This window comes from Oryctolagus cuniculus, chromosome 1 (assembly GCF_051225735.1).
Source record: "Oryctolagus cuniculus isolate XC-2025 breed Fujian yellow rabbit chromosome 1, ASM5122573v1, whole genome shotgun sequence".
NCBI lineage: Eukaryota > Metazoa > Chordata > Mammalia > Lagomorpha > Leporidae > Oryctolagus > Oryctolagus cuniculus.
In genome coordinates, this window is record NC_142867.1 from 132773256 (window position 1) to 132800292 (window position 27037).

The window sequence follows — 27037 nt, forward strand, 5'->3', positions numbered from 1 at the left end:
GTGGAGGGGGTTGTATCCTTGTCAGCCTACATTCAAAAAAGATACTCTGTCCCAGGAAAACAAGAAGACTAGGAAAGTCAGCATACCCAAATTATTTCTTTTAATTTTAAAGACTCTCTTGTGTCCAACTGTGGTCACTATGTTAAAAGGAATATTTAGAAGAACGTGAAAATTTTGAATGTTGAGCAAGGAGTTGCTCTCCTATGACACGGGTGAATCTATTGTAAGAACAATATGCATGAGTACATTCTTATAGAATATTTCTGCAGTGGTTTTTGATTTCTTACAGATTTGAGTTTTATAAAATGATGCCAAATCATAATATTTACTTGTTTACTCAAGAGACACAAATATTTTCCTTTAAAGTGAAGAAACAAATTGTAAATGTTGAGAAGCAATTAATTCTAGTATGTGGTGATTTGCAGTAACCAGTAAGGATGGCTAAAATACAAATTTAAAATGCAAACCAAGAAGTGAAAAATGTTTTTGTTACTTTAAAAATGAACATTACAAATTCTTTCCTTAAAATATATTTCACCAGTGACGTGGCTCACAAGGCTAATCCTCTGCCTACAGTGCTGGCACCCCAGGTTCTAGTCCCAGTTGGGATGCTGGTTCTGTCCTGGTTGTTCCTCTTCCAGTCCATCTCTCTGCTGTGGCCCAGGAGAGCAGTGGACGATGGCCCAAGTGCTTGGGCCCTGCACCCACATGGGATATCGGGAGGCCATGGTGGCCATTTGGGGGGTGAACCAATGGAAGGAAGACCTTTCTCTCTGTCTCTCTCTCTCACTGTCTAACTCTGCCTGGCAAAAAATAAATAAATAAATAAATAATGCTTTGTACACTCTCAGTTCTTATTCTGAAGATGTTAAAGTGTATCACATTTTTATTGAGAAGCAAAGAAAAATGTTTCATTTTAGAATATTAAAAACATAAAATTTTAAATTTTGCTGAACAGTTTGTAATAGTTGAATTTGTATTTTTAGGCATAAATATGTTTTATTCTTGATGTATTATGACAGATATATTATTTTAATGGTAGTGGAATGTATGAGGTAAATGATCCAACAGATTTGTTTTCATTAGATCAAACTTTCCATGGGGTACCTAAACTTAGAATGAGTTTGATATCACAACACTATTTACATTCTCTGTAAGAAAAATAAAGGATATTTGTCAATAGATTTCAAATCACAGAATGAGATAGTCCAATTTATTTTTGGTTCTCAGTGATGTATTGCTGTGTTTTATAACACCATGCATTCATGAAAAATAGATTTTTATTCAAAAGTTCACATTTGTACCAATTTTTTTCTGTAGGTCTAAAATTTTTCTAAAGGTCAATCTTTCTATAAAAAGTTCATATGTGTTGCCTGATGTAATCAATTTTTTTCTAGATTTATTTTTATTTATTTGAAAGACAGAGTTACATAGACAGGTAGAGACAGAGAGAAAAGTCTTCAATCTGCTGGTTCACTTCCCAATTGGCTGCAAAAGCCAGAGCTGAGCTGATCTGAAGCCCAGAGCTGGGTGCTTTTCTCAGGTCTCCCATATGGGTGCAGGGGCCCAAGGACTTGAGCCATCCTCTGATGCTTTCCCAGGTGCATTAGCAAGGAGCCAGGTCAGAAATGGAGCAACTGGGACTCAAACCAGCACCCATATGGGATGCTGGGACCATAGGCCAGGTTTTTAACATGCTGTACCACAGCACTGGCCCCTGAATTCAATTTCTAAAGTGTATACACTGACAAGATGAAGAATTACACAAAGTACACTCATCTAACAAGGCATATCTTTGCTAAATTTAAAGACAATGGCTTTACCTGCTACACCTAATGCTAGGCTTAAGTATTTGGTTTGGAGCAATACTCATCTTCAGTTTTCATAGGTTTTATCAGAAAGTATTTGATAGTAAATCCTTTTAGTGAATATATGAAATAGATCAAACATTGAATTTGTGAAAAAAAATGCTGCCATTCAGATCATGCCAAGTCTAAGGCTTTGCCACTTCATGATTATATATCCTTGGGCAAACCAGTTACTTACCTCTTCATGCCTCAGTTGCATTTTCTTTAAAGTTAAGATAACAGGAGCTACCTCCATTTTTCTGGAAACATAAAATTCTGGAAACATCACCTGGTATAAAATAAATGTTAGCAATTATTATTATTATCTATTCACATTTTCCTAAATAAAGGTATTTAAATATCTGTGCCTTTATGCTTAATGTTGTAGTGTACACATTTAGATACAACTCAAAATTTATTTGAAATTATATACATTCAATTTTTGTAAAACTTCATATTTTGCTTGACATGGTAACTCAAACTGGATTCCATTCATTTTAATTTGATGAGTGAGCCATTTCTTATCTAATTCCCTAGATAATATAACTTATTCACTCATTTGTGCTTTGTGATGATACCTGCCTCTTTTTCAAAACAGTAACTAAACTGCATCATTTTAGGTCAAAAATAAATCAATAGAGTAAATTGGTATTTAAAGAAAGGGACTATTCTTTGGCAGTAATCTTAAACTAGCATATTGATGCACTTTGGTAAATGCATTGGAGACTTGCTAATTGTGTATGTGCATTTGTGAATGTATGTAGGGTACATGGGTGTGTGTGTGTGTGTGTGTGCTCAATTTAAAGCTACAATAAAATTGTAGCATTATACAAAGAAATAATTCTAGAAAATCATGGTTTGCAATAATTTTTGCTCTTTGGAGATTATGATGTTTAGATGATGCCTAAAAAGTTCCTGTGAATTTTTTTCAGAATTCTAGTAATATACAACACTGAAATTCATACAGAAGGGGAAAATAGTTGGGTTCCAAGATATCATTAGACTATAGAACCAATCAGCCATAATTCAGGCCCCCAAATTAAACTACTTGTATGAGAAAATTTAAGTAGTTGTATTGATGTCACATATTGTTTGCAAACAAACGTATCTTTTTAAAATTATTTATTTATTTATTTGAAAGCCAGATTTACACACAGAGAGAAGAAGAGGCAGAAAGGAGAGAGAGAGGTCTTCCATCTGCTGGTTCCCTCCCCAACTGGCTGCAATGACTAGAGCTGCACTGACCCAAAGCCAGGAGCCAGGAGCTTCTTCTGGGTCCTCCATGTGAGTTCTGGGGCCCATGGACTTGGACCATCTTCCAGTGCTTTCCCAGGCCTTAGCAGAGAGCTGGCTCAGAAGTGGAGCAGCCGGGACTCAAACCAGCATCCATTTGGGATGCTAGCAGTGCCAGGCTGCAGCTTTACCCACTATGCCACAGTGCCAACCCCAAATGTATCTTAATATAACTGTATTTGATAAACACATAACATTAGTGTTGAAAGAATAAATACTTATAAACCTCAATGAAGGCAATTTGTCATTAGGTAACAAAACCATGAAATACTATTCAATTGATTTCTAGTCCAGATATTTTTTCATAAAGAAATTTTAAACAGAATTATATTGATGCCAAAATATTCACAATAGAATGATTCCCAAAAGTGCAAACATATGGTAATCATTTACATTGGATGATGCTTGATAAAATTCATCCATAAATTTAATGTAGTCTATCATTTAATAAATCCTTTAAATTAATTGAATTAGTTGAGGATATGCTTTGAATAGTGTCTATAAAAAGTGTAGGGCAATAATTTATACTGACAATCATTTAATGTGTAGAAATCAATGCCCATAATGTTAATTGTATGATAGAATTATAGATTTTCTTGAAACTTTCAATATTCTTGTTTTCCATGCTGCCTTGTTTTACAATGAGAAAAACATTTAAAAAATTACTTGACAGGGAGAGACTGTAGCAGAGCTCTCATCTGTTGGTTCACTTCTCAAACACCAACAATGTAGATCTGAGTCAGCCTAAAGCTAGGAGCTGGAACTGAATGCAAGGCTCCCACATGAGTGGGGAACCCTACTACCTGACCAGTCAGCACTGCCTCTCAGGGTCTGTGCTGGCAGGAGAGTGGAGTAAGCATCCGGAGCCAAGATGTGAAGCCAAGTTCTCCAACGTGGGACACTGTTCCCAAATGGCATCTTTTTAAAAAAGATTTATTCCTTTATTTAGGAGGCAGAGAGAGAGAGAGAGAGAGAGAGAGAGAGAGAGGTCTTCCATCCTCAGGGTTTTTCTCCAAATAGCTGCAATGGCCAGAACTGGGCCAATCAAATGCCAGGATCCAGGAGCTTCCTTCAGGTTTCCCATGTGGATACAGGGGCCCAAATCCTTGTGCCATCTTCAACTACTTTCCCAGGCCTTAAGCAGATAGCTGGATCAGAAGAGGAGCAATCAGGACATAAACTGACACCCATATGGGTTGTCAGGGCTGCAGGTGAAGGCTTAACCTACTAAACTGCAGCACCATCCCCCCAAAATGGCATCTTAACTGCTAAGCACAATGCCTTCCAATGTTATCTTCATTAGAAAAAAAGGTATACCTGCATCCTTTTTGTAAGTTTGACTGTGAGTCGAACTATACGAACTAGTTGTCTCCCTCCCTCAGGCTGGGCTGGTTGTCTAGAACACTCTGGGTCACCACTGACCCCAGGCCCTCATGCAGCACAGTCCCCTAGCCCATGGTGGGGCATGAGTGGAGAGGGGTGGTGAGGACCAGGGCAGCACTAAATCAGGTGACTGTGGAATTACTCTGGATCACACTGCTGCTGGTGATTGGGAGCACATACCACTGATGCAGATTCTCATGGTTGGGAAGCAGCAGCTCAGTGGCCAGTGCCTCACACACACATTCCACTGGTTGGCTGGCTGCAGGCTCTGCCTGTGCCCACAGCATAGAGCAGGTGGAGCAACTGCCTGAATGAGGAGAGGGCAGATGGCACGCAGCATAGCCATAAGTAATGGAGGAAACAATTTCTCAAAGGTCAGAAGAGTTTGAATTTCTGGAGCAAAACTGCAAAGTACTTTTAAGACACTCAAAGTCAGTGACTTGCAACTGGGTGTCTGATTTTACAAAATTCCTTGAAAACAGACCCATTGCATAAGTATCTAACACATCAGAGGGAGATAATCTGACTCTGAGGATATCCTATTTTCATTTCCACATTTTGTTGACTCTACCTTACAGCCACTCAGAATTTGAACCCTATTGTCAATCTGATTGCACCATCTACTTCAAGTAAAATACCTCAAGTCATTTTCCAATCCAGTGAAGCTGCACATTGCTGCACCATTCAGAGGAAGAAAACATCCCAATGTCTCTCCTCCAAGTTGCCCAAGGCTCATGCAGTCAGTGTGTTGCATCCTGCAGCTGATGCCCACCTTTGTAGCCACCGATCCTGCCAGTAAATGCAGCCAGCATCTCCAAGTGTTAAGGACAACCCCTTTCAAAGAATCCACCTAAATGTAACACTGCAAGGGAAAAACATACCTTGTGCAGCTGGGTCACCAAACAGAGATGTGAGTGAAACAGTGGCAGAAGTTGATGAAAAAGAGGGTGCTCACTTTGACTTTTCTGTGCCTACCTCAGAGACAGTCATGTATAGATATCAGCTGGCCCATGTCCTCAGGACAAAAGCTGATGATGGGTTCTCAGGTGCCCAAAGCAGCTGTCATATCTCTTGTACCTCAGTGCTTTTTACAAAGCCCATAGATGCCAATGGTGAGCTCAGATGATACCAGGCTCTCCCATTGCCTCCATTCCTGGGTTTTCCCATTTAGCAGCTAAAGTCTTTTCTCAGATTGACTCTTCCAGAATAAGAAGTCCCATCTGTAGTTATCCAGGATGTGACAAGACCTACTTTAAAATTTCTCATGTGGGACCACAGCTGTGTTGTCTGCAATAGCCTGCATCACCTATGGGTGCCAGTTCAAGTCCTGGCTGCTCTGTTTTGGATCCAGCTCCCTGCTAATATACCTGGAAAAGCAGTGGAAGATAGCCCCAGTACTTGGGCCCCTGTACTCACATCGGAGACCCAGATGAAGATCCTGGCTCCTGGGTTCAGCCTGGCCCAGCCCTGACCATTGTGGCCATTTAGGGAATGAACCAGTGGATGGAAGATCTCTATCTCCCTCTTGCTTTCTGTAATTCTGACTTTCAAACAAACAAACAAATAAATAAATCTTTAAAAAACTCTCATGCGATAGTCCCCAGGACAACACATACAGGAAAAAACCCTTTTAGCTGTAAGTGGAGAGGTTGTGAAAGGTGGTTTGCCCCTTCAGATGCACTGTCCATGGCCCTTCAGGCCAGGGCTTTAACCCACTGCACAACAGCGCCGGCCCCAATTTTTATCCTTTTTAAGGAATGACCATACTGTTCTCCATAACATCTGTACTAATTTGTGTTTTCACCCACCATATATGAAGATTTTCTTTTCCCATATGCTCTCTAGCATTTGTTATTTTTTTATCATTTTGGCATAAAGATGATATAGTATTGTTCATGGTTTTGTGTATTTTTGAATCAGATAATTTGTTTATTAAATATTTGTTTATTTGAAAGGTGGATTTAGATAGAGAGGGAAAGACAGAGATAGCTTTCATCTGCTGGCTCACACCCCAGAGTTTCAACAGCTGAGCCTGGGGCATGCTGAAGTCAGGAGCTTCATCCAAGTCTCCCACGTGAGTGGCAAGGACCCAAGTCCTTCATCCATCTTCTGCTGGTTTCCCAGGTATTTAGCAGTGAGCTAAATTGGAAGTGGAGATTCCTAAACTCAAAGTGGAACTCACATGATATGCTGGCCTCACAGATTGCAGCTTACCCCACTTAGCCACAATGCCAGCCCCTCTATCAATTTAATTCCTCAAAAATAGGTCAGTAATGTTGGCATCCATCTCATTTTTTCTGTTATTATTCAACTTATTGATGTGTTATTTTTGTTCACATTATTCCTCTCAATTGCTCTACCTGAGGTGAGTAGGGCTGCTGTGTTGCTTAAATGCAGTGTGTGCTTTAGATTACTCATTTACTGAGTGCATGCCATTCACATAGCACTTCACTGAAGTTCTACTATGTCCCAAATCCTCTTCTAGGCACAGAATTCAGACCACTTTTCTCTTAGGCCTAGATCTTGCCTTTAACATACTACTTGGAATTTAGTAGCTCATGAAATCTGCAGACTGCATAAATGAATGAATATTTTGAGGTCTGTGCTTTCATGGAGGAAGTTCATAAGAGACAGAAGGAATAAAATAAATCAAAAGTATCCACAGTATATAGAATGTATACTATTTTACAAGTCACAGAGAAGAGGAAGAAGAAGGAAAGTAGTGAGACTAGAAAGTTTGTGGCAAGACTAACAGGCACTGGTCAAGAACTTAATAAGCCCATTAGGAAAGCAGTAAGGTTTCTTTACCCCCCTGTAGACTCTGCTCTCCAGAGGTGAACAGGGTCCTCTAAACCCACTTGCTGCACACACAAAAACCTGAGCATTGTATTCTCCCACAGGTGTTGGAGACTGATATTGTGTTCTGATTTATATTTACATAATGGCTAGTGACATCGGGCATATTCACATGTTTTGACCATTTACATTTCTTCTGAGAAATGTCTATTCAGATCCTTGTCTGTTTCTTCACTGTATTTTTTGGAGTTTTTCCAATTTATGTAAATGTTCTGGAAATCTGTAAACATTCAGAGTTTTAATTTTCCCTGCCATTCTGTTCGCTGTATCTACACTCTGATGTTTACTTTGTTGTGAAGAAGTATCTTAGTTTGATATACTCAAATGTCTCTGTTTTTATTTTTGTTACTATTGCTATTGGAATCTTACCCAAAAGCTATTGTCTGTTGAAAATATTTAGAGTTTCCCTATGTTTACTTGGGTTTTGGTCTTATGATTAGATTTTTAATTCACTGTGAGTTCACTTTCACATAGTGTAAGAGATGTTGGAGTCTATTTTCAGGCTTCTACATATGGATAACCAAGTTCCTCTGCACCACTTGTGAAAGAGATTCTTCTTTCTCCAGGTCATTTTAGTTCCTTTGTTAAATATGAGTTGCTGGTAGAAATTTGGGTTTATTTCTATGCTACCTATTCTTGTCCATTGAACTATGTGTCTGTTATCTGTTATTATGTCAGTGCTAACACCTCTTCTTTTTTTTTTGCAGTTTATTTATTTATTTGAAAGGCAGAGTTACAGAGAGGTAGAGGCAGAGAGAGAGAGGTCTTCCATCCACTGGTTTACTCCCCAAATGGCCACAATGGCCAGAGCTGTGTTGATCTGAATCCAAGTGTCAGGAGCCTCTAACAGGTCTCTATGCAGGTGCAGGGGCCCAAAGACGTTGGCCATTTTCTACTTTTTTCTCAGGCTATAACAGAGAGGGGTATAAGAAGTGGAGCAGCTGGGAAACATACTGGCACCCATATGAGATGCCGGCACTGCAGACGGTGACTTTACCTGCTTTGTCATAGTGCTGACCCTTGTAATATGTCTTAAAATATGGTGTGATGTCTCCAGCTTTTTTTTTGCTTTATAATATTGCTTTAGATGTTAAGCATCTCTCATGTTTCTATATGAATTTTAGCATCATTTTTTCTAGCTCTGAGAAGAACATCGTTGGTATGTTGATTGGGATGGCATTGAATTTGCAAATTGCTTTTGGTAGTATGGACATTTTGATATTATTCTTCCCATTCACAAACACAAGTTTTCTGTGAGACTGTCAAAAAGCCTTGACAAAAATTGGACTTTATTACACAAAACTTGGTCACTTTTTGGGATCATTTAAATCCATATTTTTGCACTAATATTTGATAAATAATGAAAGACTTTCTCTGAGCATTTTAGTAGGAGAAACTAAAATATTTATTTTATCAATTTCTTCAAATATTGTTTAGATGTGATATTCAAATATTGTTTAGAGCCATTGTCTATATTCCCTCTAAATTAGGATCTTTTTGCTTTTTGCCTGTTAAACTTGCCCTTGATTCAACAACCCTTTTTAATGTAATGTAAACTGAAAATGTCATTTCATAAGCTAAAAAAATGACAAAGAAGGAAAAAGAAGGGAGGGAGGTTGAGTATATAATTATGTTCTCTGAATTCTTTCTATAAACCATATTGAATCTTTTAAAAGGTAATTAAAATTAAAACTCTAAATTGGACCATTATGACCAATATTTAAAACAAGTGATTAAAAACTGTAGATGTCTTCAATTTTGATTATCATCCTTATTTAGACTATCTGAAAGAAATCTGGTTTCTCACTTTAAAATATACCAGTGTATTAGAATTCAGTATTAAATGACTTTGTTTAAAAGTGTTATTTAATCTATTGCTTTAAGTGGTAATACTATGGCCATTGTAAAACAAAATCCTTATCATTTTTCATAAAACAGAAAGGGCCTTTAAAACATCATCACTAAAAATATTAAGAGACCTAAAATATAACAGTCTTAAAACCCAAGTGATACCATTCAAAATTTTCAAATATGCAGGGATAGTTCGTGTCAAGTAACTAAATAATTGTTAAGTGTATATATGTAATAGCTTCTATAAATTCTTTTGGCAAGGGCTGGCACTGTGGCATAGTGGGTGAGGTGCTGCAGTGCTGGTATTCCATAGGGGCATCAGTTCAAGACCTGGCTGCTCCACTCCCTATCCAGCTCTCTGCTATGGCCTGGGAAAGCACTATAAAATGGTCCAAGTCCTTGGGCCCCTGAACCTGCATAGGAGACCAGGAAGAGGCTCCTGGCTCCTGCCTGCTAGTCGGCACAGCTCCAGCCATGGAGGCCAACTGTGGAGTGAACCAGTGAATGGAAGACCACTCTCTCTGCCTCTCCTTCTCTCTCTGTATAATTCTGACTTTCAAATAATATAAATAAATCTTTAAAAACTTCTTTTGGCAAATAGATGAAGCTATTTGTTATACATTTCAAATAAATAGCAAACATACTAGAAAAATATATTGAATAAAATTTAAGCAACTCATAGCTATACACAGAAATTTCTCACCATAACAACATAGCAACCACTAAATTTCCAAACTTAATTTTCCACAACTTAGAATCTTTAACTCCAGAAGTAGTACTAAATTGACAGAACAGTGGCCTATGTATCAGGATACCTAATTCTAATACAGAATTATCCCTGCTACAACTTACCTATGTGACCTTGAACAATTCACTTTACTTCTCTGGGCCTTGGCATTTAGCATCCTCATGTGATAAAGGAGGCTTGGATAATATCAGTTGTACTCAAGATAGACTTCAACGATCTCTCAAACAGGCACCTTAAGGGAAAGTAATACTTTAGATCAAAGCTTACATTTTTAAATATAAATATATTTTAAACTGTTTCTACAACTAGTACAAAACAACACATTCAAATGTGTACCATGCCACATTTCAATATTTGGGAATAATTAATGCATCATTTTAGAGCATTGTCTTGAGGCCAGCACTGTGGTGTAGCCAGTAAAGCCACTGCATGCAGTGTGGGCATCCCATATGGAGGCCGGTTCAAGTCCCGGCTGCTCCACTTTCCATCCAGCTCTCTGCTAGAGCCTGGGAGAGCAGTAGGAAGTTGGCCCAAGCCCTTGGGCCCCTGAATCTGCATGGGAGATCCTGAAGAGGTCCTGGCTCCTGGCTTCAGATGGGCATATCTCTGACATTTTAGGCCATCTGGGGAGTGAACCAGCAGATGGAGGACCTCTCTCTCTCTCTCTTCCTCTTGTTCACTATCTGTGTAACTCTGACTTCCAAATAAATAAATAAATCTTTAAAAAAAAATCAAAAGAATATTGTCTTGCACACAGTGAACCACTAAGTACAAGATATTATTAGTAATATTAGATTGAAATATTGAAGTAAACTAGGCAATAAGCCTTAAGATGCAAATTAATACCAAGAAATATAATCTCAAATTTCTGTGTTCAACAAGGTAGTCTCTTTTTCACTACTAACTTTATACTGAATAAGATATTTTGATATTTTGTTAAGAGTAAATTTATCAGGGGCCAGAGCCGTGGCTCACTTGGTTAATTCTCCCCCTGTAGTGCTGGTATCCCATCTGGGCAAAGGGTTCTAGTCCTGGTTGCTCCTCTTTCAGTCCAGCTCTCTGCTATGGCCCAGGAAGGCAGTGGAGGATGGACCAAGTGCTTGGGCCCTGCACCCGCATGGGAGACCAGGAGAAAGCACCTGACTCCTGGCTTTGGATAGGCACAGCTCCAACTGTGGTGGCCATTTGGGGAGTGAACCAACGGAAGGTAGACCTTTCTGTCTTTCTCACTGTCTATAACTCTACCTGTCAAATAAAAAAATTATTAGTTTTTCATAAAAACTGCAGTATTTGAAAAGGTTCTAAAATCCCTCTAATTCTAAATGTCTGTGACTGCTAACTCATTAGCACATATTGCATTCTTTATATCTGGGTAATCATGATAATTCACTTATAAATGATTAACAGATCTGCTTTACATATAAATGCATGCTTTACCAAAAATCATACAATAAGCAGGCTACATACTTTACTTCAAGTAAAACTGCCATATCCAGTACTACAATTGTAAATAAGACAGTTTCAATTGTTCAGCATGATCAATTATAAATTCCAATAGCGTAGCAATAGTCATAAGAATAAAGGGGCCGATGCTGTGGCATAGCAAGTAAAGCTGTGGCTTGCAGTGCCGACATCCCACATGGGTGCCAGTTCAAGTCCTGGCTACTCAAATTACTATCCAGCTTTTTAGGCAAGTAAGACTTACTATCCAGCAGTAGAGGATGACCCAGACCCTTGGGCTCCAGCACCTGCATAGGAGACCAAAAAGAAGCTACTGGCTCCTGGCTTTGGATCAGCACAGCTCCAGCCATTGTGGCCAAATCAGGAGTGAACCAGAGGTTGGAAGACTGCTCTCTCTCTCTCTCTCTCGCTCCTTCTCTGTGTGTGTAACTCTTTCAAGTAAAATAAATAAATCTTTTTTAAAAAAGGACTAAATAAAAAGGAAGGTGAAGATTACAAAATTGTTTAACTTTCATTTAAGAAATATAAATTTCCAAAGTACAGCTTTTGGATTACAGTGGCTTCCCCTCCCCCATAACTTCCCTCCCACCCATAACCCTCCTATTTCCTGCTCCCTCTCCCATCCCAGAATATTACAAAATTGTATGAAGGACATTTGTACAGTATACAAATATACTGATTTCTGTGGGGAGCAGCCCGGACTAGACTGAGTTACTGGAATTAAGACTTATTCTATGCATCTGCTCTCCCACAATATGGCGCTGGGAGAGAAGTAAACAGCTTCTGCACAGCTGCCTCCAGTTCAGCCAATAAACTGTAGGACTTGCTCCTGATTGGAGGAGAGCAGCATACTCGGCGTGTGGGCAGCCGAGTTGGGATTGGCAGAGGAGGACTATAAAGGAGGAGAGAGACGGCATGCACCAGGGAACATCTAAGGGGAACATCTAGGGGGAACACCTGTGCAGCCCCCAGAGAGCCGGCCGGCGGTGTGCCGCTCCCCTGCGGAAGTGGGGAAAGTGGCCAGGGGGAACTGCCCTTCCACGGAGGTGGAAGGGATAGTAGCCAACCTGGGAAGAACCAGCAGCAAACCCGGGGAGGGCCGAGCAGACGAAAGAACAGCGCAGGGTTTAGTGTCGCTCCTCCACGAAGAGGGGGAGCGACAATTTCTAATGTAATATTTGAATACTTGAAGCAAGAAGGCTAAGTACTTCTTTGCCAAAATAACATGTTTTGTCCAGTGTAAAACCCATTTGCCATCCCAATACACAAAGGGATTTGGGGCAATAAGGAAAAAAGAAGTCCACACATGCAGAAATGTTAAGCAAAACAAAATAGAGAATGTATTTAGTTTCATGCAAATCACATGAGAATTAATAGTATTCCACCAATTTCCAACAAACATTTTTAACTTTAATGAATGAATGAATTTTCAGTTACATAGCAGAAAACTTCTACCCTCTCCCATAAAACTGAAAGAGAAACTTTTTAAAAGTAAAAACTGATGAAAGAATTCTGCAATACACGTTAATGTTAAGTAGCCCAGCAGAGTTTATTTAGAAATACAAACACACACACAGAAAATAAATACATTAAAATCTTACTGAATAGTTCAGTAATAGTTCAGGATCCAATATAGTGTGCAAAAGATTCTGGATTTCCCAGTCACTTTGTATAGGAAATGATTTGCTTTGCTATGTAGCATGTAACTTTAGATTCCTGAACACCTCCACTTTGCTTCTTACCCTGAGTCCCAGCAAATACAGGAACACAGCTGTTGAATCATTCATTTTCTGGATTTGAGAATATCAAAGAATTATGAGTATAGAAAGTTGTACAGCAGAGACCAAGAATATCCAAGGGAGGTCAGGAAAACCAATTGAACAAATCAAAATACTATGAATGTATACTGAATGCTCTGTTTTTAATATGTCTTACTTACCTAAAAAGACATGAGGGCTATTGCTCTCTCTCTTAATACAACTAAGGAGAAGATATCACCAATGCTTGAGAAAAATGAATAGACAGCAGAGCTAATACAAAATCCCAAAAATCCAAAATAGAATAACTGGATATGCACTCCTTACACACATCCTGAAGTGGCAATGAAGTAGAACAAATCTAAAATTAGAAAAAATTCTTTTTTTTAAAGATTTATTTATTTATTTGAAAGTCAGAGTTACACAGAGAGAGGCAGAGAAGAGAGAGGGGTCTTCCATCCACTGGTTCACTCCCCAGTTGGCTGCAATGGCCAGAGTTGTGCCGATCCAAAGCCAGGAGCAAGGAGCTTCTTCCAGGTCTCTCACATGGGTGCAGGGGCCCAGGACTTGGGCCACCTTCTACTGCTTTCCCAGGCTATAGCAGAGAGCTGGATCTATATGAGATGCCAGCACTGCAAGTGGTGGTTCTACCCACTACACCACACTGCTGGCCCTGAAAATTCTTGTCAAATTAAGAACATTTAACCTTTGTTTTAGAATGAATTATTAAAATATCTAAACTGGGGGAATACATAATTTCTTTCTTTAGAAATCAGAAGAGAAAAACAACACTTCAAGGCTACTGTGACACCACACAGAAGGAATGGAGAATCATGACCTCAATTAGCCTAGGGACAGAATAAAAGGGAGGGAAATAGGAACAACAGAATTAAGATGAATAAGCTTTGACAGCGGAGAGAATCTGAATGTAAAGAAAAGGCATGCAGTTAACTGAAACAATAGAGATAAGTCTGAGAGGAAAAAACATTGTTAAGACATATTAATGGGGCCAGAGCTGTGGCTTAGTAAAGTCAAAAAAAAATCTAAAATTTGTTTTTAAATTATATAATTAAAAAAGATAAAAAAGATGTTCAATCTTAAGTCTCTACAGCATAAGATAAACATCAATTTTCCCAGGTTCTATTTGCATTTATTAACAAAGTTTCATGGGTATGATCACTAGAGTGGCTCCAATAAGTCTTTTTATAAAAATTATTTTTTTTATTTTGACAGGCAGAGTGGACAGTGAGAGAGAGAGACAGAGAGAAAGGTCTTCCTTTTTCTGTTGGTTTACCCCCCAGTGGCCGCTGCGGCCAGTGTGCTACGGCCGGCACACTGTGCTGATCCAAAGCCAGGAGCCAGGTGCTTCCTCCTGGTCTCCCATGCAGGTGCAGGGCCCAAGCACTTGGGCCATCCCCCACTGCACTCCTGGGCCATAGCAGAGAGCTGGACTAGAAGAGGAGCAACTGGGACAGAATCTGGTGCTCCTACCAGGACTAGAACTCGGTGTGCCTGAGCCACAGGTGGGCCTCCCTCCAATGAAAGGGGCTAAAATCCATCAAAATAAACTCTAGGCACTGTCCTTGTGCTCCCAGTGACTTTTTCAATCTAAGGTTTCACAAACCTTCTAAATTCTTTAGATCACCTGTGATGTCCATTTGTTCTCAAAGATGCAAGTAATTTCCCCTCTTGGAATCTTGTTATTAACTGTGCTGTATGAGAAATGAAGTCTCCTACACACCTTGTGCTTTTGATTCTCCAAATCGTGTTTTCTGCTAGGACTTTGGCCATGAATATAGGACAGCAATACCTGAACATGATTACTGAGATCTCCTTAATAAAGGATAGATTGGGGCCAGCACTGTGGTGCAGTGGTGTAATCCTTTACCTGCAGTGCTGGTACCCCATATGTGTACCAGTTCTAGTCCCCATTTCTCCTTTTCCCATCCAGCTCTCTGCAATAGCCTGGGAAAGCCATAGAAGCTGTTCCAAGTGCTTTGCTCCCTGCCAAAATGTGGGAGACCTGGAACTTCCAACTCAGATTGGCCCAGCTCCAGACATTGCAGTCATTAGGGGAGTAAATGAGCATATGGAAGACATTTCTCTCTGTCTCTTCCTCTCACTGTCTGTAAGTACACCTGTCAAATAAATAAATAAATTCTTTATATATATGTGTGTGTACATTTATTTATATTTGCATGTATATAAATATATTCATATATATATTCTATCGTTTGAGGTAAGTCAGCTTGAGCATGTCCCGAATTGCACATCTCTTCCCTCTCTTACTCCCACTCTTATATTTAACAGAGATCACTTTTCAGTTAAGTTTCAACACTTGAGAATAACTGTGTATTGATTACAGTATTCAACCAAAAATATTAAGTAGAACAAATAAACAACAAAAATACTGAGAGGGATAACGTGTTAAGTTGTTCATCAACAGTCAGGGCAAGGGCTGATCAAGTCACCATTTCTCATAGTGTTTATTTCACTTTAACAGGTTTCCTTTTAATATATAATAATTATAAACAGATAATATCCAAGATGGAGGAATAGTGAGGGTGTGCACCGATAGTCCGGGAAAATTTAGTTTAATAAAAGCAGAGTTACAGTAGTCTCAGAAAAAGGATCAGGAAAAAAATTGCAGAGGAAACTCTTTCGGAGCTAGTGGCTGTGACTCAGAGGATCTACTGGGACAGCAGGGTCACCCACCGTGCGGAAGCCGAACTGTGGGAGCCACAGAATCTGAGCACCAGTTTGAGAAGGGGGGTCAATGTGACACAGACACCAGTGGGGAGAGGAGGGATGCCCAGGGCCCCGAGTCAAAACATCGGCGCTGGAAGCGGAGGTGAGCTCAGTAACCGGAGACATTGGCAGGGAAACGGCGGACAGAATTTTAGAGGGAAGCGGGCTTTGAAGCGGGAAAGTTCAACAGACTGACTACAGGAGAGAAGGAAAAAAAAAGGTGGGGGTGTACTGGTACAGACAAGTTCCTCTCTCCCCCAACCTTGCAAAGGCAAGCAAGAGACAAAGAGCTGGGATATACATAATAAAAGAGGAGAGTTAAGGCTACAATTCAGTAGCATAGGCAACCCAGTGGGAGCTGCAGGAGAAACGGAGCCTGCACAGACTCTTTGGGTAGAAGCCAGAGATCGGAAGCTAAATACCATCCATTCTGCTCAGCCTTGCAGTATTACTTACGTCCTGAATAAAAAATAAAATAAAATAAAATAAATAAATGAATAAATAAATAAATAAATAAATAAAGATTTACCATGCATACCCTGAGGGTGTCACCTTTGCACACCTGTAACCCTGAAGAACCAAGCAGAGCTTTCAGGCCACACCCATCTCAAGCCTCCAAGGCTCCTCCAACAGCAGGCAGTCCACTTAACACAGACATAGTATAAAAAAAAAACCTCACAGTGAGGGAAAAAGAATTAACCATGCCAAGCAATAAACACAGAAATCGAGGGAACAAGATCAACGATGACACTATGACGCCTCCAAATAAACAAAACACCCCAAGCCAAGATTATGAAGATGATGAGATAGAAGAAATGCAAGATACGGATTTCAAAAAATTTATGATAAGAACATTTAGAAGTTTTCAAAAGCAAATCCTTGAACTACAGAAATCCTTATTGGACAGGATTGAAAATCTCTCTCGTGAAAATGAAATTTTAAGGAAGAATCAAAATGAAACGCAGAAACTAGTAGAACAGGAAAGTGTGATAGTGAAGAGAAATCAAAATGAAATGAAGAGCTCAATAGATCAAATGACAAACACATTAGAGAGCCTTAAAAACAGAATGGGGGAAGCAGAAGAGAGAATATCGGACTTCGAAGACAGAGAACAGGAAAGGATACAGTCAAACCAAAGAAAAGAAGAGGAAATTAGAAATCTAAAAAAATATTGTTGGGAATCTACAGGATACTATTAAAAACACCAATATTGGAGTTCTAGGAGTTCCTGAAGGCATGGAGAGAGTGAAAGGATTAGAAGGCCTTTTTAGTGAGATACTAGCAGAGAACTTTCTGGGTATGGAGAAGGACAGAGACATCCTAGTACAGGAAGCTCATAGAACCCCCATTAACATGAACAAAAGAGATCTTCACCATGATACGTTGTATTTAAACTCACCACAGTGAAACATAAAGAAAAGATCCTCAAATGTGCAGGAGAGAAACATCAGATTACTTTCAGAGGACCTCCAATCAGACTCACAGCAGACTTCTCATCAGAAACCCTAAAAGCTAGGAGGGAATGGCGAGACATAGCACAGGTGCTAAGAGAGAAAAACTGCCAGGCCAGAATATTATATCCTGCTAAGCTATCATTTGTGAATGAAGGTGAAATAAAGACCTTCCATAGCAAACAAAAATTGAAAGACTTTGCCGCCACTCATCCGGCCCTGGAAAAGATACTTAAAGATGTGCTACACTCAGAAACACAGAAACACAGCCATCAATATGAAAGAAGGTAAAGGAAGAACACCTACCAGTAAAAGAGCATGGGAAGCTCAAAGCATATACTAGAAAATATCTCCGGGAAAATGGCAGGGCAAAGTCACTGCATATCAATAGTCACATTAAAGGTTAATGGACTTAACTCTTCAGTTAAAAGACACCGATTGGCTGATTGGCTTAAGGAACAACACCCAACTATTTGTTGCCTACAAGAAACACATCTCTCTAACAAAGAGGCATGCAGACTGAAAGTGAAAGGTTGGAAAAAGATATTCCATGCCAACAGAAACCAAAAAAAAGCAGGTGTAGCCATATTAATATCAGACAAAATAAACTTTAATACAAAAACTGTTAGGAGAGACAAAGAAGGGCACTATATAATGATTAAGGGTTCAATTCAACAGGAAGATATAACTATTATAAATGTATGTGCACCTAATTACAGGGCACCGGTCTATTTAAAAGATATGTTAAGGGACTTAAATGGAGATTTAGATTCCAATACAATAGTACTGGGGGACTTCAATACTCCACTCTCAGAAATAGATAGATGATCCGGACAGAAGATCAACAAGGAAACAGCAGATTTAATCGACACTATTGCCCAAATGGATCTAACAGATATCTACAGAACTTTCAATCCTATATCTAAGGATTTTACATTCTTCTCAGCAGTGCATGGAACCTTCTCTAGGACTGATCACATACTAGGTCATAAAGCAAGTCTCAGCAAATTTAAAAGAATTAGAATCATACCATGCAGCTTCTCAGACCACAGTGGGATGAAGTTGGAAATTAGCAACTCAGGAAACCCCAGAAAGTATGCAAACAAATGGAGACTGAGCAATATGCTCCTGAATGAACACTGGGTCATTCAAGAAATCAAAAGAGAAATCAAAAACTTTCTGGAAGTAAGTGAGGATAACAACACAGCATATAAAAACTTATGTGATACGGTAAAAGCAGTATTGAGAGGCAAGTTTATAGCAATAGGGGCCTATATCAAGAATTTGGAAAGGCACCAAATAAATGAGCTTTCAGCACATCTCAAGGACCTAGAAAAACTGCAGCAAACCAGACCCAAATCTAGTAGGAGAAGAGAAATAATTAAAATCAGAGAAGAAATTAACAGGACTGAATCCAAAAAAAACATTACAAAAAATCAGCCAAGCAAAGAGCTTGGCTCAAGAGACCGCGAATAGCTAAAGCAATCTTGTACAACAAAAACAAAGCCAGAGGCATCACAATACCAGATTTCAGGACATACTACAGGGCAGTTGTAATCAAAACAGCATGGTACTGGTACAGAAACAGATGGATAGACCAATGGAACAGAATTGAAACACCAGAAATAAATCCAAACCTCTACACACAACTTATGTTTGTTCAAGGACCTAAAACCAATTCCTGGAGCAAGGACAGTCTATTCAATAAATGGTGCTGTGAAAATTGGATTTCCACAGGTAGAATCATGAAGCAAGACCCCTACCTTACACCTTACACAAAAATCCACTCAACATGGCTTAAAATCCTAAATCTATGACCTGACACCATCAAGTTATTAGAGAACATTGGAGAAACCCTTCAAGATATTGGCACAGGCAAAGAATTTCTGGAAAAGACCCGGGAGGCACAGGCAGTCAAAGCCAAAATTAACATTTGGGATTGCATCAAATTGAGAAGTTTCTGTACTGCAAAAGAAATAGTCAGGAGAGTGAACAGGCAACCAACAGAATGGGAAAAAATATTTGCAAACTGTGCAACAGATAAAGGGTTAATAACCAGAATCTACAAAGAGATCAAGAAACTCCACAAAAACAAAACCAACAACCCACTTAAGAGATGGGCCAAGGACCTCAATAGACATTTTTCAAAAGAGGAAATCCAAATGGCCAACAGGCACATGAAAAAATGTTCAAGATCACTAGCAATCAGGGAAATGCAAATCAAAACCACAATGAGGTTTCACCTCACCCCGGTTAGAATGGCTCACATTCAGAAAGCTACCAACAACAGATTCTGGAGAGGATGTGAGGAAAAAGGGACACTAACCCACTGTTGGTGGCAATGCAAACTGGTCAAGCCACTATGGAAGTCAGTCTGGAGATTCCTCAGAAACCTGAAGATAACCCTACCGTTAGACCCAGCCATCCCACTCCTTGGAATTTACCCAAAGAAGTTTAAATTGACAAACAAAAAAGCGGTCTGCACCCTAATGTTTATTGCAGCACAATTCACAATAGCCAAGACTTGGAACCAACCTAAATGCCCATCAACGGTAGACTGGATAAAGAAATTGTGGGATATGTACTCTTTAGAATACCATACCGCAGTAAGAAAGAACGTAATCCAGTCATTTGCAACAAAATGGAGGAATCTGGAACACATCATGCTGAGTGAAGTAAGCCAGTCCCAAAGGGACAAATACCATATGTTCTCCCTGATCGGTGACAACTGACTGAACACCAAAAAGGAAACCTCCTGAAGTGAAATGGACACTATGTGAAATGGTGACTTAATCAGCATAGCCCTGATGGTTAATGAACAACTTAATACATTATCCATTTAGTATTTTTTGTCTGTTCTACTTAATATGACTGGTTTAATTCTGTAATTAATACACAGTTATTCTTAAGTGTTGAAATTTAACTGAATTGTGATCCCTGTTAAACATAAGAGTGGGAATAAGAGAGGGAAGAGATGTACAATTTGGGACATGCTCAAGCTGACTTGCCCCAAATGGTAGAGTTAGATACATACCAGGGGACTCCAATTCAATCCCATCAAGGTGGCATGTACCAATGCCATCTCACTATTCCAAGTGATCAATTTCAGTTCACAATTGATCATAATGAAAGGACTAAGAGTCAAAGGGAGCTCATAAACAAGTCTAGTACCTGCTAACACTAACCGATAGAATAAATAAAGGGGAGCGTGATCCAACATGAGAAGCAAGATACTCAGCAGACTCATAGAATGGCAGATTTCCTGAACAGCACTCTGGCCTCACAATCAGCCCTAAAGTCATTCCGATCTGGCTGAAAAGCCCATGAGAGTATTTCAGGCATGGAAAGCCAAGACACTCCGGCAAAATTAAAAAAAAAAAACCTAAATGAAAGATCTCTGTGAGTGAGATCCCAGTGGAAAGAACAGGTCTTCAAAGAAGGAGGTACCTTTCTCTGAAGGGAGGAGAGAACCTCTACTTTGACTATGACCTTGTCTAAACAAGATAAGAGTCAGAGAACTCAAGGGGCTTCCATAGCCTTGTAAACTCATGACTGGTGCATAGGGAGATTACTGATGCCATAAACAGGAGTGTCAGTTTGTAAAGTCAACAACAGGACTCACTGTGCACTTACTCCTCATGTAGGATCTTTGTCCTTAGTGTGCTGTACATTGAGATTTAATGCTATAACGAGTACTCAAGCAGTATATTTCACTTTGTGTTTCTATGGGGGTGCAAACTGTTGAAATCTTTACTTAATGTATACTAAACTGATCTTCTGTAAAAAAAAAAAAAAAGAAGAAATTATCAACTCCCAACTTGACCCTCACTGGGATTAAACATGACAATAGGTCTGCTCTGATTTCATCATCATTTAAAAAAATCATCTATTATTTTTCACTTTATGTTTCTGTGTGGGAGCAAACTGTTGAAATCTTTATTTAATGTATGCTAAACTGATCTTCTGTATATAAAGAGAATCAAAAATGAAAAAGAAACAGATAATATTATATAATTTATTATATGTACTATATATAATATATATATATATATATATTATGGAGATTACTTCAATAGCCAGAGTGTGGCCAGGTTGAAGCCAGGAGCTTCTCCTCCAATGTGTGTGGCAGCAACCCAGGCACTTGGACCATCTTTCACTGCTTTTTCAATCCATTGGTAAGGAGCTGGATCAGAAATAATTATATGTTTGTATATAAATAATAAATTTATATATAATAATTATATCTCATATATTTATAATAATTATATGTAATTCTATATTATATAGAAATATATAATATTATATATTATAATATATAATATATTATAATACATAATACAATATATTATATAAAGAACTATATAATATATTATAATATACATATATATATATATAAATATATATATGATGGACCAAAATGTGGCATTCTGCATTTGGCAGAAGGGACAATATCTACTGTCTATGTCTGTATGTCAGTATAATGCAGGAGGCAACCCCTCTACGAAATAAGAAAAGCTATTTCAGTTCAGCTGGACATCATTCTGCTGACTGTTGACCTTATTACTGTTAGTCTGGATGCTTTCATTGGTTGCAATTCAGGACCCAATTTTCCCATAGATATAAACATCATCAAACATGAAAATTTGGTAAGAAAAGTTTAAACTGAGAGTTATGATTAATAACTATTTAAAAAAATTCTCAGAACCCATCTAATCCAAACCTTGGACAATTGGAAGCTGTTGTACTTGGCCCACCCATAAACGAAATGGATTCTAAATCCTTTAACTGCAAGGAGAGTATCATAGACATTAATGCTCCAAACTGATCCAGTTCCCTGCTAACGTGTCTGGAAAAGCGGCACAGGATGACTCAAATATTGGGGCTCCTGCACCCATGTGAGAGACCTGGAAGAAGCCCCTGGCTCCTGATATCAGTCTGGCCTAGCCACAGTCATTGCAGCCATTTGAGGAGTGAACAAACCAGGAGGAAGATCAATCTCTCCCACTCTCTCTTTCTAGTGCTGCCTTTCAAGTTCTTAAATAGATCTTTTAGAAAGTAGATCACTTCAATAAATTTGCCATTGCTCAGTCATGATGACTTTTACTTCCTTAAGTTCTTTTTCAAAAGATGTATTTATTGGAAAGGCAGAAAGAGGAGCTGGTGGTTGTGGTGAAGTGGACAAAGCTGCTATCTATTACATTGGCATTCTGTATGTGCACCAGTTCAAGTACCAACTATTCCATTTCTGATCCAGCTCCTTACCAATGGACTGAAAAAGCAGTGAAAGATGGTCCAAGTGCCTGGGATGCTGCCACACACATCGGAGGAAAGCTCCTGGCTTCAACCTGGCCACACTCTGGCTATTGAAGTCATCTCAAAAATGAATTAGGTGGTAGAAGATTTCTGCCTCTCCCTCTCTCTGTAACTCTTTCAAATAAGTAATTAAATATTTTAATATGATAAAAAAGGCAGAGAGACACAGAGACAAAGCAAGAAGGAAAGAGAAGCAGAGAGATCTCCCATCTGCTGGTTCACTTTCTATATGGCTACAACTGTGCAAGACCAGGTTCTCAAGTCCCCATTTAGGTTACAGTTCTCCAAATTAGATGACAGGAATGAAAGAATTTGAGCTATCATCCATTGCTTCCCAGGGATATTAACATGAAACTGATTTGGAAGTGGAGTACCCAAAACTCAGATTAGCATTGCAATATAGGATGTGGGCATCTGTTGTGACGGCTAACAAATTGGAAAACCTAGAGGAAAAATCAACAGATTCCTGGACATACACAATATACCAAAATTGAGTCATGAAGACACATAGAAAAGCTAAACAAATCAAAAACCAAGACAGAGATTGGATGAGTAATAAAGACCCTCCCAACAAGGATCAGACAGCCTCACTATTGAATTCTACAGGACTTTTAAAGAACTAATTCCAATTCTTGTCAAACTATTCAAAACAATTGAAAGAGAGACAATCCTCTCAAACTCCTTCTATTAACCCTGCATCACCTTAATTCTTAAACTAGAAAAAGATACAGTGGAGAAAGAGAACTATAGAAAAATATCCCTGATGGGAGCCAGTGCTGTGGCACACTGGGTTGATCCTCCACCTGTGGAGCTGGCATCCCATATGGGTGCCAATTCTGGTCCCGGTTGCTTCTCTTCAAGTCCAGCTTTCTGCTCTGGACTGGGAGGGCAGTGGAGGATGGCTCAAGTGCCTGGGTCCCTGCACCCACTTGGGTGACCAGGGAGATGCTCCTAACTCTGGCTTCTGATTGGACCAGCACCACCTGTTGGGTATATGGAGAATAAACAAGGAGATAAAATACTTATGTCTCTCTGCCTCTGCCTCTGCCTCTCCCTCTATGTAGCTCCACCATTCAAATAAATAATTCTTTTGAAAAAGTCAACAAACAATAAAGGCTGGTGGAGAGGTAGAGAAAAAGGTACCCTAACCTGCTGTTGGTGGGAATGAAGCTAGTACAGCCATTATGGAAGGTAGTATAAAAGTTCCTCAGAAATCTGAAAACAAACATACCATATGATCCTGCCATCTGACTCCTGGGAATTTATCCACATGAAATGAAATAGAATATGCATAGGCATGAGTTATCTGTACCCTCTTGTTTATTACAGCTCAATTCACAATAGCTAACATGGAATCAACCCAGATGTCCATCAGCTGGTGACTGGAAAAAGAATATGAGCTATATATACAGTGTAAAATACTATTCAGCCACAATTGAGAATGAAATCCTATCCTTTGTAACTAAATGGATGAACTGGAAACAATTATGCTTCATGAAAGAAGCCAGTCCCCAAAAGACAAATACCATATGTTTTCTCTGGCTGGTGGTAATTTATATATAGACAACAAAAAGTAGCATAGGAGTTAAATTGACATTTTGAGATTTGAGTATTGTTCATAGCACTTTTCTGCACTCTTTGATAGAGTATACAACATATACTCATTGATATTTCTGCTACTACTTGCTGAATTCTTTATTTTGTAGAGGGTTAAAGCTTGTGATTCTAAAATAAAATCAAAGCATGCAGCTGTAAAAATTAAAAGAAAATAAAACAAGAAGGAGGGAGTTGGAAATATGAGACCAAGGGAAGATAGGGTAGGATGTTATCAGTTTGCTCTTCAATCTGTATATATAAATTACATGAAATTTGTTCACTTAATATGCATTTAAAAATATAAACTTAACACTAGAAGAAAAAGACCTGAGATCAATGTTTTCTGGATCACCACTAATAAAATTTAGTCTTCATTTATGTCTGACCATATTTAATTTCTTATTTATTTATTTTATAAGAAAATTAACATCACCATTCCTAACAAGTCCATCCTGCTTCATCCATATCTATCAGTTCCCACTCTGCTAATAATTTTTCATGAACTTAAATCCATATCATCTTAAAAAGATGCAATGCGGGGCTGGCGCTGTGGCCTAGCAGATAAAGTTGCTGCCTGCAGTGCTGGTAAGGCATATGGGTGCCAGTTCAAGTCGTGGCTGCTCCACTTCTGAATCAGCTCTCTGCTATGGCCTGGAAAAGCAGTAGAAGGTGGCCCAAGTCCTTGGGGCCTTGCACACATGTGAGAGACTTGGAAGTAGCTCCTGGCTTCGGATCGACACAGACCAGCCATTGCGGCCAACTGGGAGTAAACCAGCAGATGGAAGACCTCACTGTCTCTGTCTGTCTGTCTGTCTGTGTCTCTCTCTCTCTACCTCTCCTCTATTTGTGCAACTCTTTCAAATAAATAAATAAATCTTTAAGAAAAAAAACCTGATTCATGTTATTATTTATGTGTTTTAGAGGCTTTGCAGATGTTGATTACATGTGCCATGAAAACCCATTGAAATGCAAATCCTATAATAGGCAACTCCATGTTCACTAAACTGGTAAAATCCAGTGCATGTGTTGAGAAAAACTAGCAATAAATTTCAAAATGCTGTTAAATATTATAAGTGGCTGTCAAAGAGCTAAAAATCTGACAGTGACTCATTATGTCATTTATTTAGTACATAATGCTGAGAAAATCAGAAGTATTTGTTAAAACTTCTGCTAAAATGCGCTAGATTTATAATTTTTAAATGCATCTTTCCTATATGTAATGCAGTCCTGTGCTACTTTAGAGTATCAGAAATTTAAAATGTTGGACTGTTGCTGTGGTGGAGCAGGTTAACACCCTGGCCTGAAGCGCCAGCATCCCATATGGGGGCCGGTTCAATACTCAGATGCTCCACTTCTGATCCTGCTCTCTGCTATGGCCTGGGAAAGTAGTAGAAAATGGCCCAAGTCCTTGGGCCCCTGTACCCATCTGGGAGACCTGGAACTAGCTCCTGGCTCCTGGCTTTGGATCAGCACAGCTCTGGCAGTTGCAATCAATTAGGGAGTGAACATTAGATGGAAGACCTCTCTCTTTCTCTCTGGCTCTCCTCTCTGTTTGTAACTCGACTTGTAAATAAATAAATAAATAAATCTTTAAAAAAATAAGAAATTTAAAATGTGAAAGGTTTTTAAAAAATGTATTTATTTATTGTGTGGCAGAGTTACAGATATAGAGAGGAAGAGAAAGAGAGGTCTTCTATCCACTGGTTCACCCCTAAATGGCTAGAATGGCTGGAGCTGGGCCGATCTGAAGCCAGGTGCCAGAAGCCAGGAGTCAGCAGCTTCCTCCAGGTTTCTCACATGGGTGCCGGGGCCCAAGCACTCAGGGCATATTGCACTGCTTTCCTAGGCCATTAGCAAAGAGCTGGATTGGAAGTGCAGAAGCAGGGACTCAAATTGGTGCCCATGTGGGATGCTGGTGCTGCAGGTGGATGCTTACTCTACTATGCCACAGAGTGGGCCCAGTGAAAGGTTTTAGGAAGACATCTTTCATGTAGACTAGGCTGCAATATTGCAAGGTAAGGTTTAGCTTTTATTCCCACACATCAGTATTCATCTTTTAGCAACTATAAATACTGAATATCATACATATATACATAAATATAGGTAACTGCAGATTTTGTTGTCATTCTTTCTAATTCTCTTTTTAATGTCTGCTAATAGGCCATCTTATGGATTATTATATTGATGTTACCTGTACACAACCGTCAGGCATTTCCACTGTTGAATGTGTTTATGTGTACAGGCAGTTTTGTTTGTGTGTACATGAATGCACATTTGATGGAGATAGCACTGACAGTAATACTGTGAGAAATCCTAACGCTGATTTCATACTTTCTGTCCTCCGCAGAGATGGCTGTCATTGAAGTAGACCACAGGGCCCCCTTTTGCTGTTATGGACTGAAATGTGCCTCCCTAAAACTCAAACACTGAAGTGCTAACCACCAACATGACTCTACCTGAAGAAAGTGCTTTTAAGCAGATCAAATGATAGATGTGTCTTCTGGAAAAATTGAGCCTATTAGGACCTTGATCTGATATTTTCAACCTCACAACTCTGAGAAGTAAAATTCCAGGATTTAAATCATATTCTCTGTGGTATTTTCTTAGCAAATTAATATATCCTCATTTCTGCCAGCATTTTCTGCTGTCATCTAGAAGGTCCTTGTGATTAGCAGACACATATAGAAACTAAAAACTATGATTTTAGATTACCAAGTATCTACTAACACAAAA

At 39.1% G+C, this 27037-nt stretch overlaps 1 long non-coding RNA gene across 1 annotated transcript in view; it reads right to left on the minus strand.

Annotated features, from left to right (window-relative positions):
- Window positions 1-2037: 2037 nt before the first annotated feature.
- LOC149128636 (uncharacterized) overlaps window positions 2038-27037 on the minus strand; it is a 99934-nt gene continuing 74934 nt past the window's right edge. The window contains exons 3-4 of the long non-coding RNA XR_016213453.1: window positions 10083-10210; window positions 2038-2136 (exon numbers count right to left, since the gene is read on the minus strand). This is a non-coding gene — a long non-coding RNA (uncharacterized LOC149128636). The remainder of the gene's footprint in view (window positions 2137-10082; window positions 10211-27037) is intronic.